Source organism: Mobula birostris, chromosome 3 (assembly GCF_030028105.1).
Source record: "Mobula birostris isolate sMobBir1 chromosome 3, sMobBir1.hap1, whole genome shotgun sequence".
Taxonomy (NCBI): domain Eukaryota; kingdom Metazoa; phylum Chordata; class Chondrichthyes; order Myliobatiformes; family Myliobatidae; genus Mobula; species Mobula birostris.
This window is the reverse complement of record NC_092372.1, coordinates 122695143-122711631: the sequence shown is the minus strand read 5'-3', so window position 1 is coordinate 122711631 and position 16489 is coordinate 122695143. Positions and strand designations below refer to the sequence as shown.

The 16489-nt window shown below is 44.0% G+C and overlaps 1 protein-coding gene across 4 annotated transcripts in view; it reads right to left on the bottom strand.

The window, feature by feature from the left end:
- Positions 1 to 16489, bottom strand: part of LOC140195251 (serine/threonine-protein kinase 38) — a 141053-nt gene that overhangs the window by 100838 nt on the left and 23726 nt on the right. The window contains exon 1 of one of the 4 annotated variants that reach the window (XM_072253295.1): positions 9390 to 9768. The exons of the other annotated variants lie outside the window; for them this stretch is intronic. The gene's annotated coding sequence lies outside the window, so the exon portion shown is untranslated. Of the gene's footprint in view, positions 1 to 9389; positions 9769 to 16489 lie in introns of those variants that run through there. 4 annotated transcript variants of the gene reach the window in all.

Sequence of the window (16489 nt, the reverse complement as noted above, 5' to 3'; positions counted from 1 at the left end):
AAAGGGGTAAGAAATATGATCTAAGTGACTTTGACCATGAAATGATTAAGTATCAGATAGCAAACATGAGGAAATCTGCAAGATGCTGGAAATTCAAGCAACACACACAAAATGCTGGTAGAACCCAGCAGGCCAGACAGCATCTATAGGAAGAGGTACAGTCAATGTTTTGGGCCGAGACCCTTTGTCAGGACTAACTGAAAGAAGAGATAGTAAGAGATTTGAAAGTGGAGGGAGGGAAGATCCAAAATCATAGGAGAAGACAGGAAGAGGAGGGATGGAGCTAAGAGCTGGGAAGTTGATTGGCAAAAGGGATACGAGGCTGGAGAAAGGAGAAGATCATGGGACGGGAGGCCTAGGGAGAAAGAAAGGGGGGGGGCAAAGCCCAGAGGATGGGCAAGGAGTTATAGTGAGACGGACAGAAGGAGAAAAAAGAGAAAAAAGGGAAAAGAAAAAAATAATAAATTAATAAATAAATAAATAAGGGATAGGATACGAGGGGGAAGTGGGGCATTAACGGAAGTTAGAGAAGTCAATGTTCATGCCATCAGGTTGGAGGCTACCCAGATGGAATATAAGGTGTTGTTCCTCCAACCTGAGTGTGGCTTCATCTCGACAGTAGAGGAAGCCGTGGATAGACATATCAGAATGGGAATGGGATGGGGACGTGGAATTAAAATGTGTGGCCACCGGGAGATCCTGCTTTCTCTGGCGGACAGAGCATAGGTGTTCAGTGAAACGGTCTCCCAGACTGCATTGGGTCTAGCCAATATATAGAAGGCTGCATCGGGAGAACCGGACGCAGTATATCACCCCAGCCGACTCACAGGTGAAGTGTCGCCTCACCTGGAAGGACTGTCTGGGGCCCTGAATGGTGGTGAGGGAGGAAGTGTAAGGGCATGTGTAGCACTTGTTCTGCTTACAAGGATAAGTGCCGGGAGGGAGATCGGTGGGAACGGCAGGTGGGGGGGGAACGAATGGACAAGGGAGTCGCGTAGGGAGCGATCCCTGCGGAAAACAGAAATGGGAGGGGAGGGAAAGATGTGCTTAGTGGTGGGATCCCATTGGAGGTGGTGGATGTTACGGAGAATTATATGTTGGTATATGAGGCTGGTGGGGTGGTAGGTGAGGACAGGGGGAACCCTATTCCTAATGGGGTGGCGGGAGGATGGAGGTCAGACAGGGTGGTTTGAGTATCTCAGGAAATGATGATCTCCTAGGACTTTCACATACAGTCTCCCAGGTAGAATCTGCAGCTTTCACCAAAATTAGTGTCAGGCAGACATTTAAATTTCCAATCCATACAGTAGAAACAGTGAGATGGAAAAGGAGAAGGAACGTTCTGGCTGCCATTGACATTGGAGATAAAACACACAAAATGCTGGAGGAACACAACAGTCAGGCAGCATTTTGTGTGTGTTCCTTCATCTGCAGAGTGTCTTGTGTTTGTGGTTGACAAGAGGATTTTCACTCTTACTATGAGAGGTAAAACTGCTCCAACAATACTGAATGCAATGCCCAACAATTACTTGCACGTGCATGGTCCATGATGGCATTTTTCATTCTGAAAGCACATTCCACAATGCTGTGCTCTATCACTTTCACAGGTCAGGCCAGCTTTAGCCTCGCAGGGGACCAAGATAGTATTCAAAGAGTAGGGAAAGGCTTTTTTCAGATGAGATTATAGACACAGCATCCTAAAACACACAATGGATCACACTCACAACAAAGGTCTTGCAACAAGTGTAGGAAAGCGGGACTCCCGTGGAGTTAGGAGGACCAAGTTTCTTGGAGTGGACATTATGGATGATCTCACCTGGTCCCTCAACACCACCTATTTAGTCAAGAAAGCAGAGTAGTACCTCCACTTTGAGGAGATAGAGGCAAGCGAGGCTCCCCACCCTTACTCTACCAGAGCACCATCGAGAGTGTCTTGACCAGCTGCATCACCATCTGGTATGGGAAATGCAAGGCACCTGACTGCAAGACCCTGCAACACATTGTGAGGACTGCTGAGAGAATTGTCACGATCCCTTCCTAACCCCAATCCAGGACAGGACATTTACCCAAGACACTGTGTTCGCACAGCCCTCGGCACTGTCAAAGAGCCATCCCGTCCCATCCGCCCCAAAATCAGTTTGACCTCCTACTATTGAGCAGAAGGTACCACAGTACAAGAACAAGGTCTGTCAGGTTGGGTAACAGCTTCTTCCCCCAGGCTGTGAGACCTCTGAACACCTTTAATACCACCCAGTAGACAATATTTATGACATCTTAGCATCCTCCTCACAGCAAACACTGCCGCCCAGCTTCGTGTCATCCGCAAACTTGGAGATGCTGCATTTAATTCCCTCGTCTAAGTCATTAATATATATTGTAAACAACCAGGGTCCCAGCACTGAGCCTTGCGGTACCCCACTAGTCAATGCCTGCCATTCTGAAAAGGTCCCGTTTATTCCCACACTTTGCCTCCTGTCTGCCAACCAATTCTCAATCCACATCAATACCTTACCCCCAATACCGTGTGCTTTAAGTTTGCACACTAACCTCCTGTGTGGGACCTTGTCAAAAGCCTTTTGAAAATCCAAATATACCACATCCACTGGTTCTCCCCTATCCACTCTACTAGTTACATCCTCAAAATATTCTATGAGATTCGTCAGACATGATTTTCCTTTCACAATTCCATGCTGACTTTGATAATTTCACCGCTTTCCAAATGTGCTGTTATCACATCTTTGATAACTGACTCTAGCATTTTCCCCACCACCGATGTCAGGCTTACCGGTCCATAATTCCCCGGTTTCTCTCTCCCTCCTTTTTTAAAAAGTGGGGTTACATTAGCCACCCTCCAATCCTCAGGAGTTTTGAAAAATTATCGCTGAAGCATCCACTATTGAATGAATTACAGTGACAATGATCAAAGTAAGTATTATAGTATTATAGGAAAGAACATACCATATCATACTTTCCCTTTCTCCCAGGGTCCACGATCCTCTCCAATAAAATTCCTTCTTCCTCAGCCGTTTATTTCTTCCACCTATCACCTTCTAGCTTCTTACTTCACCAGCAACCTCCCCCCCCGCCCCACTTGCCTGGTCTCACCTATCACCTGCCAGTTTATACTCCTTCCTCTCCCCCCACGTTCTTATTCTGGCTTCTTCCCCCTTCTTTTTCAGTCCTGATAAAAGGTCTCAGCCTGAAACGTCAACTGTTTATTCCCCTCCATAGATGCTGCCTGACTTGCTGAGCTCCTCCAGCATTTTGTTGTGTGTTGCTTCGCGAATTCTATTATGATTCTTTGTTTTGTGGCTGCCTGTAAGAAGATGAATCTCAAGTTTGTATATGGTAATACATAATTTGATCATTAATCTACTTTGAACTTTATAAAAAGGCAAAATGTCAAAGGAGGTAAAAAGAAAGGTAAAAGTTTTAATTCAGAGATCCAGTGCAGAACTGAACTTTCTGGTCCAAAGAGGCACGTCTCCAGGCAACTCATATTTAACATTAGCCCACTTATTTATCACAGGGCTATTTACAATGAACAATAAAACCTACTAACCGGTAAGTCTTTGGAATGTGGAAGAAAACCAGAGCACCTGGAGCAAACCCACAAGGACTCTCCATCTCATTCTCAATATTCACTGCACATTTATTATTATTTCTTTATTATTGTATTTGCATTTTGTTGTCTTTTGTACACTGGTTGGACATCCAGTTGGTCTTTCATTGATTCTATCATGGATTTTTGGAATATGCCCACAAGAAAATGAATCTCGAGGTTGAATATGGTGATGTAGAACATAGAAATCTACAGCACATTTCAGGCCCTTTGGCCCACAACGTTGTGCCGACCAAGTAACCTCCTCTAGAAACTGCCGAGGATTACCCTACCGTATAGCCCTCTATTTTTCTAAGCTCCATGTACCTATCTAAGAGTCTAATAGGCCCTATTTTATCCGTATCTACCACTGTCACAAGCAGTGCATTCCACACACCCACCCCGTGTGAAAAACTTAACCCTGACATCCCCTTTGTACCTACCTCTAAGCACCTTAAAACTATGCCCCCTCATGTTAACCATTTCAGCTCTGGGAAAAAGCTTCAGGGCTGGCCACACAATCAATGCCTATCATCTTAAACACCTCTATCACATTACCTCTCATCCTCCATCGCTCCAAGAAGAAAATGCCAACTTCACTCAACCTATTTTCGTAATGCATGCTCTCAAATTCAGCCAACGTCCTTGTAAATCTCCTCCGCACTCTTTCTATAGTATCCACATCCTTCCAATAGTGAGGTGACCAGAACTGAACACAGTACACCAAGTGGGGTCTGACCAAGGTCTTATAAGTCTGTAACATTACCTCCTGGCTCTTGAACTCAATCGCAAGGTTGATGAATACCAACACACCACCTTCTTAAGAACACTGTCAACCTGCGCAGCAGCTTTGAGTGTCCTATGGACACGGATGCCAAGATCTCTCTGATCCTCCACACTGCCAAGAGTCTTACCATTAATACTATATTCTATATTCAAATTCGACCTCCCAAAATGCACCACTTCACACTTATCTGAGTTGAACTCCTGCCACTTCTCAGCCCAGTTCTGTATCTGATCAATGTAGCACTGTACCCTCTGACACCCCTCCAGACTATCCACAACAACCCCAACTATTGTGTCGTCAGCAAACTTACTAACCCACTCTTCTACTTCTGCATCCAGGTCATTTATAAAAATCACAAAGAGGAGGGGTCCAGAACAGATCGCTGCAAAACATATACGTACTTTGATAATAAATTTACTTTGAACGTGGTCATGGGGAGAATGTACAATCTCCTTACAGGCAGCAATGGTCTTTGAACTCCAACATCCTGAGCTGCAAGTGTTGTGCTAACTGCTACACTACGGTAAAGTAGGGCTCTCGTGGTAGATGAAAGGTTTAGTCTGAATTCCAGAAACACATGTAACATAGTAGATAGCACAAAACAGAGGAAAAAGGTATTTGATCTACTAGCCATTACAAAGATGCTTGGTTGCAAGATGATCTAAGCTGCAAGCTGAATATTCAGAGTAACATGCACAAAATGCTGGAGGAACTCAGCAGGTCAGGCAGCGTCTGGAAATCCAGAGCAACACACACAAAATGCTGGAGGAACTCAGCGGGTCAGCTGATATTTTATTCAGGAGAGGCAGGACAGATAAAGAGGCAAACTAGCTCTGAAAATAAATATAAAGACAGTAGCAAGAAACACTTACTGCTCAGAAAGTGTGAGGGACAGAAGAATTAAGGAAGAAAAATTACAGTAATCAATAAATCAAATGGGTAAACATTAAACTCACATTTCCTAAACCTGTCCTCAACCATTTCCTTGAACAATATACACTCAGTGGCTACTTTAGTATGTACAGGAGGTACCTAATAAAGTAGGCACTGAGCGTTTTTCTATACGTTTACGGTCTTTTGTTGCTGCAGCCCATCCACTTCAACATTCAAAATGTTGTGTATTCAGTGATGCTCCTCTGCACACCACTGTTATAACACATAGCCCCCACATCTCCTCCATTTCCCCGACATCTGCACTCACCCCATCTTCCCACTGCCTTGGCAGGGGTAGTTTCTCTCATCCTTATTTACCACCTCCCAGCCTTCACATTCAACACACAATTCCCCGCAGCTTCTGCCACCAAACATATCTTTACCTCACCCCACTCTCTGCTTTCTGCAAGGATCACTCCCTCCATGATTCCCTTGTCCATTCATCCCTCCTTACTAAAATCCCTCCCAGCACGTACCCCTACAAACAACCAAAATGCTTCACTTGCCCATTCACCACCTCCCTCACCTCCATTTAGGGCCCCAAACAATCCTTCCAGGTTAGGCAGCACTTCACCTGTGAATCTTTTGGGGTCATCTATTGTACCTGATGCTCCCAATGTGGCCTCCTCTACTTTGGCAAAACCCGATGCAAATGTGGAGGAAACCTACGTGCTCACAGCGAGAACGTACAAGCTCATTACAAACAGCAGTAGGGACTGAACCCAGATCTCGATCTCACAACTGGCACTGCAATAGTGTGCTCACAGCGAGAACATACAAACTCATTACAAACAGCAGCAGGGACTGAACCCAGATCTCGATCTCACAACTGACACTGCAATAGCGTTATGCAAACTGCTACGCTATCCTACTGCTCCAAAACAAACACACAATTACCATTTCTGCATTAAAAACAAGTTATTAAGTTGTGGCAACCTATATACTGCATTCAGTTCATGGTGCAAAACATTTGGTAACATTTACTTGATTGCGCAACTTCAGCCTTAGAATTATCGCAACAATTCCAAATTGGCTAAACCAGTTTTTCCACAGCAGCCAACTGTCACGCTCTACAGGAAAGCTCGCCTACACCTCCACTTTCTGAGGAGGCTGAAGAAAGCTGGACTTTGCACGTCTATATTCATGTCATTCTACAAGTGCAGTGTAGAGAGCATCCTAACAAACTGCGTCACTGCATGGTACGGAAGCTGCACTACGACAGACAGGAAGACTCTACAACGGACAGTCAAAACTGCCCAATGCATCACTGGCACCAGGCTACCTGCCACCAAGGACACATATACAGAAAGGTGCCAGAAAAGGGCCAGCAATATCATGAAGGATCCCACCCGCCCTGCTCAGGGACTATTTGTCCCACTCCCATCAGGGAGGAGGCTACATAGCATCCACACCAGGACAATCAGACTCAAAAACAATTACTTTCCCCGAGCAGTAAGGCTAATCATCACCTTCACCCACTAACCCACCACTCCACCCCTCCACATCTCCAACCATCACTACTTTTCATTTCCAAAGATAATCCTGTGCCAAGCATCACTTTATGGACATACAATCTATGTATAGAAGCTATGTTATGTATTTACAGTGGCATGCAAAAGGTTGGGCACCCTTGGTCAAAATTTCTGTTACTGTGACTAGTTGAGTAGAAGATGAACTGATCTCCAAAAGTCATTGGGTTAAAGATGAAACATTCTTTTCAACATTTTAAGTAAGGTTAGTGTATTATTTTTGTTTTGAACAATTTTTAGAGTGAAAAAAAGGAAAGGAGCACCATGTAAAAGTTTGGGCACCCCAAGAGATTTGAGCTCTCAGCTAACTTTTACCAAGGTCTCAGACCTTAATTAGCTTGTTAGGGCCATGGCTTGTTCACAATCATCGTTAGGAAAGGCCAGGTGATGCAAATTTCAAAGCTTTATAAATACCCTGACTCCTCAAACCTTGTCCCAACAATCAGCAGCAATGGCTCCTCTCAGCAGCTGCCTAGCACTCTGAAAATTAAAATAAATGATGCCCACAAAGCAGAAGGCTATAAGAAGATAGCAAAGCGTTTTCAGGTAGCCATTTCCTCAGTTCGTAATGTAATTCAGAAATGACAGTGAACAGGAATGGTGGAGGTCAAGTTGAGGTCTAGAAGACCAAGAAAACTTTCCAAGAGAACTGCTTGTAGGATTGCTAGAAAGGCAAATCAGAACCCCTGTTTGACTGCAAAAGACCTTCAGGAAGATTTAGCAGACCCTGGAGTGGTGGTGCACTGTTCTACTGTGCAGCGACACCTGCACAAATATGACCTTCGTGGAAGAGTCATCAGAAGAAAACCTTTCCTGCGTCCTCACCACAAAATTCAGCGTCAGAATTTTGCAAAGGAACATCTAAACAACTTCTGATGCATTTTGGAAACAAGTCCTGTGGACTGATGAAGTTAAAATAGAACTTTTTGGCCACAATGAGCAAAGGTATGTTTGGAGAAAAAAGGGTGCAGAACTTCATGAAAAGAACACCTCTCCAACTGTTAAGCATAGGGGTGGATCGATTATGCTTTGGGCTGGTGTTGCAGCCAGTGGCACGGGGAACATTTCACTGGTAGACGGAAGAATGAATTCAATTAAATACCAGCAAATTCTGGAAGCAAACATCACACCATCTGTAAAAAAGCTGAAGATGAAAAGAGAATAGCTTCTACAACAGGATAATGATCCTAAACACACCTCAAAATCCTCAATGTACTACCTCAAGAGGCGCAAGCTGAAGGTTTTGCCATGGCCCTCACAGTCCCCCAACCTGAACATCATCGAGAATCTGTGGACAGACCTCAAAAGAGCAGTGCATGCAAGATGGCCCAAGAATCTCACAGAACTAGAAGCCCTTTGCAAGGAAGAATGAGCGAAAATCCCCCAAACAAGAATTGAAAGACTCTTAGCTGGCTACAGAAAGCATTTACAAGCTGTGATATTTGCTAAAGGGGGTGTTACCAAGTACTGACCATGCAGGGTGCCCAAACTTTTGCTTCGGGCCCTTTTCCTTTTTTGTTATTTTGAAACTGTAAAAGGTGGAAATAAAAAAGTAATCTTGCTTAAAATAACTTTATGCCTTTTGGAAATCAGTTCATCTTTTACTTGCTTAGCTATTCACAGGAACAGAAATTTTGACCGGGGTGCCCAAACTTTTGCGTGCCACTGTATATTTATTATGTTTTTTCTATTATTGTTTTTTTAATGCCACATTAGATCTGGAGTAACAATTATTTCATCCTCTTTTCACTTGTGTACAGAAACGATTTAAATAATCTTCAAACTAAAAACAATGCAGTTGAAAGCTACTTGATTTAGTGCTGTCTCTGGTGCAGGGTACGAACCTATTTGTTGCCAATAAATGAGCAACGTTTTTATGCTCCCAATCACATCCCCACCGCCTCAAACATGTTACATTATACAATTTACCACTTTCTATCTCTTCCCAATCAAAAACTTCATGCCCGATTAATTACTATCAGTGAGATCTAATCCCCATCTCTAACCTAAATCCACCCCACATATGGTCAGTATTTCTAATACAAAATGTGTGTCTTCAGGCTCCTGTACCTCCTCCCTAATGGTAGCAATGAAAAATGGTGGTGGGGGTCCTTAATAATAATGCCGCCATTTTGAGGCATCCCCTTATGCAGATGGGAGTAGATAGTTTAAATGGGTCAGCATAGACTAGGTGGGCTGAAGGGCCTGTTTCTGTGCTGTACTTTTCTATGACTATATGACCTCAAAGCTGAGGAATCTAGTGCCCATGATGGAGCTGGCTGAACTTACAACCTTCTGCAGCTTTTTCCCAATCCTGTGCAATGGCCCCTCCATACCAGACAGTGGTGCAACCAGTTAGAATGCTCTCTGCCATACATCTGTAGAAATTTGTGAGAGTCTTTGGTGACATACAAAGTCTACTACTCAAACTTCTAATGAAATATGGCCATTGATGGGCCTTCTTTGTAAATGCATCAATATGTTGGCCTCAGGATAGATCTTCAGGGATGTTGACACCAAAGAACTTGAAACTGCTCACCCTTTCCACTGCTGATCCTTCGATGAGGACTGGAGTGTGTTCCCTCGACTTCCCTTTCCTAAAGATGCTGAGGATTCTGTGCCCCGTCACAATCCAGCAGCTCCCCTTACAAAGGCATAGCAAGCGACAGTGACTCCGTTCCAATGGTAACTCAGCTGATGCTCATTATCCAGTGTTACACATGCAGAACCCTGGAGTCAAGGAGTCCAAAAAGACACCCTCGCAGTATCAACCAACTCCCAGCCAGGGAAAGAGAACAGATTCTTCTATTAAAATCATTCACCCTTGTCTGCATTCGTTGCATAGGCTGTTTCTTTTCACATCCCGGTGTGGTTTGGCCACAGGAAATATAACTCAGTCAGTGATCTGGAAATGTTTTAGAGTATAGACTATGCAGTGTTGATACTCCTCTTCTGTCTGTTTGATTTGGCAATCATTGCCACACATTTCAGAGCAGAATTGGAGTCACACCCACATTCTTACGTACCTTGTGTAACACAGTTCAGTGAATGCATGTTTTATTTTTAGACTATGCGCTTGAAGAAATCTCAAACAGCAGCACACAGTCCCACTGTTAAATACCTTGCTGAACCCACCATAACTGCAAACCTCTTGAAGAAATCTCAATCAGCAGCACACAGTCCCACTGTTAAACACCTTTCTGAGCCCACAACTCCAAACCACTTGCTCAGATCACATTAGTTATAGAAAGGGGAGTCCATTTCCTCATTTGGCCGGTAGGAATAGATCTCACAGGACTATACAATAAGACTGCCAACTACTCAGTTGCCACCTACGTCCCTTCCCAAACTCTAACTTAACTCCACCCTGCACAGATTCTTACGAATCATTCCAGAAATAACTTTATTTTCTTTCCCCTCCTGCTGATGTTGATGATCTGGATAATTTTCCAAATGTGACAGCAAATTTGACAGATTGAGCCATGGTTCAAAGTTGGGGGCAACAGTAGCATAGCAGTTAGTGCGACGCAATTACTGCTCAGGGCATCAGAGTTCTGAGTTCAACCCCGGCGCTCTCTGTAAACTCCACATGGAATATGTGGGTTTCCTCCCAATCCAAGGTGGGTTCATTGTAAATTGTCCTGTGGTTAGGCTAGGGTTAAGTCAAGGGCTGATGGGTGGATTGGCTCAACGGGCCTATTCCGTGCTGTAACTCCAAATAAGCTAAAAACAGAAACTACTGCAACTGAGCCTCAGGATTGTGGTTTACATCAAAGACCATCTAACACAGTACCAAGACTGCAGTGGTAGACTTCTCGTGTGAAGTAATGAACCAAGAACTAGATACCCTTCAAAATGGATGCAAAAACATCCTGTGCCATTACTTTCCTTTGGCATCCCTCCTCCTTCCCTTTCTCCCACGGTCCACTCTCCCCTATCAGCTCGTCACCTCATCTTCTCACATTGTCTCCCTCCCAGTTACCTTCCCCTTCACCTGTTACCTGCCAGCTTGTACTCCTTCCCCTTCCCCCACCAGCATCTACGAAGAAGGTTAAACATTCGACGTTTCGGGCTGAAACCCTTCATCAGGATTGGAAAGGAAGGGGAAGCTGGGGGGGGGGAGGGGGGGAAGAGGGAGAAGTACAAAGTGGCAGGTGATAGGTGAGACCAGGTGAGAAGGAAGGTAATTGGGTGGAGGGAAGAGATGGAGGAGTACAAGTTGGCAGATGATGGGCGAGACCAGGTAAGGGGAAAGGGGAGGATGAACCAAGTACAGACAACAACTGAGCACTGAATATAACCAAAGGTTGGTTAAGGCAGCATTCGGGTCCCGGCCCGAAACGTCGACAGTACCTCTTCCTAGAGATGCTGCCTGGCCTTCTGCGTTCACCAGCAACTTTGATGTGATATGCCATGCTTGCTTTTATTAAGCAAGGCATTGAGTTCATACGTCAGAAAATTATGCTGCATTTGGAGTATTTCATACAGTTCTCATCACCCTGTTATAGGAAGGATGTTTTGGCTTTGGAGAGGGGGAAGAACAGATTTACCAGTATGCTGTCCGGATTAGAGGGCGTGTACTATATAACATGAGATTGAATAAAACTGGGTTATCTTCTCTGGAATGGCAGAGACTGAGGGAGATCTAATAGAGGTTTATAAGATTATAGAGAGGCCTAGATAGAGTAGACAGATAGTATCTTTTTCCCAAGGTTGAAATGTCTAATACCAGAGGGCTTACATTTAAGGTAAGAGGGGCTAATTTCAAAGGAGATGTGAGGGGCAAGTTCTTTTTTTTTCTAAGCAGAGTCATTGGCGAGTGGAATGCACTGCCTGGGTAGTGGCAGAGGCAGATATATTTTAAAACTTTTAACAGATGTTTAGATAGGCACATGAATGTGAGGAAAATGGAAGGATATGTATGGACATTGTGTAGGCAGAAGGAATTAGTTTAGTTAGCCATTCGATCGCTAATTTAATTGGTTCAGCAAGATATTGTGGGCAGAAGGGCCTGTCCTGGGCTGTACTGTTCTATGTTTTGTTTTATGTTAATTTTCCCTTCCTCTTTGAAACAAGTGAAATAATCTCACCCGGTTGTTTCTACAAGTAAAAGCCACTTTACAACACCATTGCAGAGAGACAGCACAAACTAACTGCAATTCATGATCACACAATTAAAAGGTACAATTAATTTAATGGAAGCATCAGGCTCTCAGCCCCATCCGTATGTGCGGTTACCACAAAGCTGTCCCTAAGGCACAACTTTGTCTGAATTCATTGTCCCCTGAGATAACACCTGCCCGATTTCACTCTGGATGGCCCTATAATGCAACAGTAAACGGCCACAGATAAAATGCCACAATCCTTGTTGTCCTTGGGCTTTCTCCCAAGGCCTTGGAGTTACAGGAGTGAGGACATGACAACTATCTCTGGCCTTTGATCCTTTGCACTTCATGCAGCACAGGAAGAGGCCATCTTCAGCATGCCTTTATTTTGTGTATTATTAATCCAACATCCTCTCCACATAGCCCTGAACGCTGCTCCCATCAGGCAGGAGCTACAGGAGCCTTAAGTCCTATGCCACCAGGTTCAAGTACAATTATTACCCTACCACCATCAGGCACCTGAACCGGTATGGATAACTTCACTCACCTCAACTTTGACTGCTTCCACAGCCTAAAGATTCACTTTCGAGTCCTCCACAACTTACATGCTCAACATTCTTTATTCATTTACTCATTTGTATTTGCACAATTTGTCGTCGTTTGCACTTCGGTTGTCTGTTCGTCTGTGTGCGATCTTTCATTGTTTCTATTGTTCTTCCTTGTATTTACAGTGAGGCCTGGAAGAAGACGAACCCCTGGGGTTGTATATGGCAACATATATGTACTTTGATAATTAATTTACTTTGAACATCAACTCCCTTTTCCAAGTTACATTTGAATCTCTTCCTACCATCTTTTACGTAGTGCATCCTGTGACAATTCACTGTTTCAAAACTTGTTTGTTAACTGAACCATTTCAAACTATTCTCTGACTGAAACCACCACTGAAAACAACATCTATTTCTGCAAAGGCTACTGGCTATTTAAAATTTCATCCATCATCCCTCCTGCTGCAAGGAGAACAAGCCCAGCGTTTGTACTACCAGCCTGGCCCAAAGGGCCTCAACATGCTATGTAATACCCCCACAGAGAATTGAAAGGCTCCCACAGGTTTAACTATGAGAGCAGCAATAATATGGAGAAAGAATGAGTTAAGAGTCTGGGAGTGATACATGAACACTGGTAAACAGGTGTCACCACACCAACTCCACAAAGATAACGAGGCCGAGGTTCTGCTCTAGTTTCAATGGACTATTTATGATGCGGTCCATTAAAAGAACATAGAACTGTACAGCACAGTACAGGTCCACATCGTTGTGCTGACTTTTTAACCTTACCCTAGATCAATGTAACCCTTCCTTCACACATAACCTTCCACTTTCCTATCATCTATGTGTCTATCTAAAAGTCCGTTAAATGTCCCTAACGTATCTGTTTCTACTACCAGCCCTGGCCAGGTATTCCACACACCCACCACTCTCTGTAAAAAAAACTTACCTCTGACATCCTCCTATGCTTTCCTCCAAACACCTTTAAAATGATGCCTTCTTGTGTTAGCCATTTCTGCCCTGGGAAAAAGTCTCCGGATGTCCACTCTATCAATGCCTCTTATCATCTTGTACACGTCTATCATATCACCTCTCATCCTCCTTCACTCCAAAGAGAAAGAGCCCTCGCTCACTCAACCTATCCTTATAAGACATGCTCTCTAATCCAGGCAGCATCCTGGTAAACCTCCTCTGCACCCTCTCTCAAAGCTTCCACACCCTTCACATTTGGGCGCCATGAAGCACAGCAGTTACCGCGACGCTATTACAGCATGGGGCATCTGAGTTTGGAGTTCCATCTGTGAGTTTTACGCTCTCCCCATGAACTGTATGGGTTTACACTGGGTGCTCTGGTTTCCTCCTACAGTCCAAAACGTACCAGTTAGTAAGTCAATTGGTCATTGTAAATTGGAATTAGGCTAGGGTTAGCTGGACAGTAGGTTGCTGGATGGTGCAGCTGGTTGGGCCAGAATGTCCTATTCCATGATGCCTCTCTAAATAAATAATGTGATGGCCAGAACTTCAAGATATCTTGAAGTGGGAAGGAGAACAGCCAGAGGTCGTGGTACATATTGGTACCAATGACATAGCTAGGAAAAGGGAGGAGGTCCCGAAAAAAGACGACAGGGAGTTAGGAAAGAAGTTGAGAAGCAGGACCTCAAAGGTAGTAATCTCGGGATTACTGCCTGTGCCACGTGACAGTGAGTATAGGAATAGAATGAGGTGGAGGATAAATGCATGGCTGAGAGACTGGAGCGGGGGCAGGGATTTTGATTCCTGAATCACTGGGACCTCTTCTGGGGTAGGTGTGACCTGTACAAAAAGAACGGGTAGCACTTGAACCCGAGGGGGACCAATATACTGGCGGGAAGGTTTGCTGAGGCTATTGGGTAGAATTGCTGGTGGGTGGGAACCAAACTGAAGTGACGGAGGAAAGGGAGGTTGGCTCACAAATACAGAAAGCTTGGAGATGATGGACCCCCAATCCCCACCCCCACATTCTTCAATACTCAGCAAGTACAAGCTCAGAACCATCAAATGTTCCCCATACAGTAACCATTTCATTTCCAGGATCATTCTTGTGAACTTCCTGTGGACTCTCTCCAATGCCAGCATTTGATATTCTGTACAGAAGTTAAAAACATGAAAATGTTTGCTTTGTGAATTAGCCCTTCACACAGTCTCTTAGAAAAAAGCTGTTACCTATAGGCCGGCACCGAAGTATAGTGACACTTTACAGCACCAGCTGTAATACTGGGGTTCAAATCTGTAAGGAGTTTGTACATTCTCCCTGTGACCACGTGGGTTTCCTCCAGGTGCACCAAAGACAAAGGTTAGGGTTAGGAAGTTGTGGGCATTCATGTTGGCTTCAGAAGCGTGATGACACCTGCAGGCTGCCCCAAATCATCTTGGACTGTATTATTGACGCAAACAACGCACCTCACTGAATTGTTTCAATTAACATATGACAAATAACAAAAGCTTTAAAAAAAACTCTACTTTTTTGGTTTAAGCATAAAGAATAGCTTCTGACAGAGGTAAGATCAGCCTTTAAAATGATGAGATAACAGAGAGACAGAATTAAAAGACCATATTAAAATGTAAACTATCCACAGATTATCAATTCACGGGGCATCTAAATCCAGTGAAAGTTTTACATGCTTTTTACCAGCTATCTAAACAAGCAGCACCCAAGTGCAACAGCAACAGTACTCCAACTGGGACCAACATGCCGTGGAGGGTAATCCGACTCTCTCTGTGAAGGTCGCTGACGAACAAGTTTAATCCTGTTCACTTTTGGCTCAGCCGGTTAAAAACTTACTAATAAGCATTGACAAAACATCACATGGAGAAAACATGCCAGGAAGACAATAACGTGAGATATGAGCAGCTCAAGGTCACCATTCTCAGTTTGGCCAGAACACAAATGTAACTCAACGTGTCAAGGGATCTAATTCACCTGCTCTCTGAGCTGCAAAAGCTTAACGTTAGAGGACTACATACAGACTAGTTATAAGAACATAAGACATAAGGAGCAAAATACAGGCATTTGGCCCATCAAGTCTGTTCCTTCATTCCATCATGGTTGATTTATTATCCGACTCAACCCCATTCTCCTGCCTTCTCCCTGTAACCCTGACTAATCAAGAACCTAGCAATCTCTGCTTTAAAGATACCCAATGACTTGATTTCCATAGGCAAGTGTGGCAATGAATTCCACAGATTCACCACCTTCTGGCTAAAGAAATTCCTCCTCATCTCTGCTCTAAGGGGACATGCAAGTATTGATGTGTTGCCCTCTGGTCCTAGACTCCCCCCACCATAGGAAACATCCTCCCCACATCCAGTCAATCCAGATCTTTCAAAATTCTAAAGGTTTCAATGTGCTCTCCTCTCATTCTTCCAAACTCCAGCCAGTACAGGCCCATACAGTACAATCAGGCAACATCTGTGGGAAAACAGTGTTCAATCCTTCATCGCGCCCCTACCCCTCAATGCATTCCCTATTCCATCTACAGCTGGAATTCACCGAACACTTAAAAGAATAATGGAAAATGCAATCAAATAAATTAAATTGCACAAAATTAAAAGAATTGTAGGGTTAAAAGGATTGGGAGGGGGTGGGGGTCCATTATCAAGGACCCACACCATCTAGGCCACGCTCTCTTCTCACTGCTGCCATTGGGAAGGTGGTGTAGGAGCTTTCGGTCCCACACCACCAGGTTCAGGAATAGTTATTACCCCTCAACCATCAGGCTCCTGAACCAGCGTGGATAACATAATTTATCTTAACTCTGAACCGATTCCACAACCTACAGACTCACTTTTAATATTTTTCCCTTCCTTTTAACATTTGCACAGTTTGCTTTCTTTTGCACATTGGTTGTTTGTCCATCTTGGTCATGTGTAGTTTTTCCATTGATTCTATTGCATTTCTTTCTTTTTACGATAAATGCCTGGAAGAAAATAATTTCAGAGTGCTATGA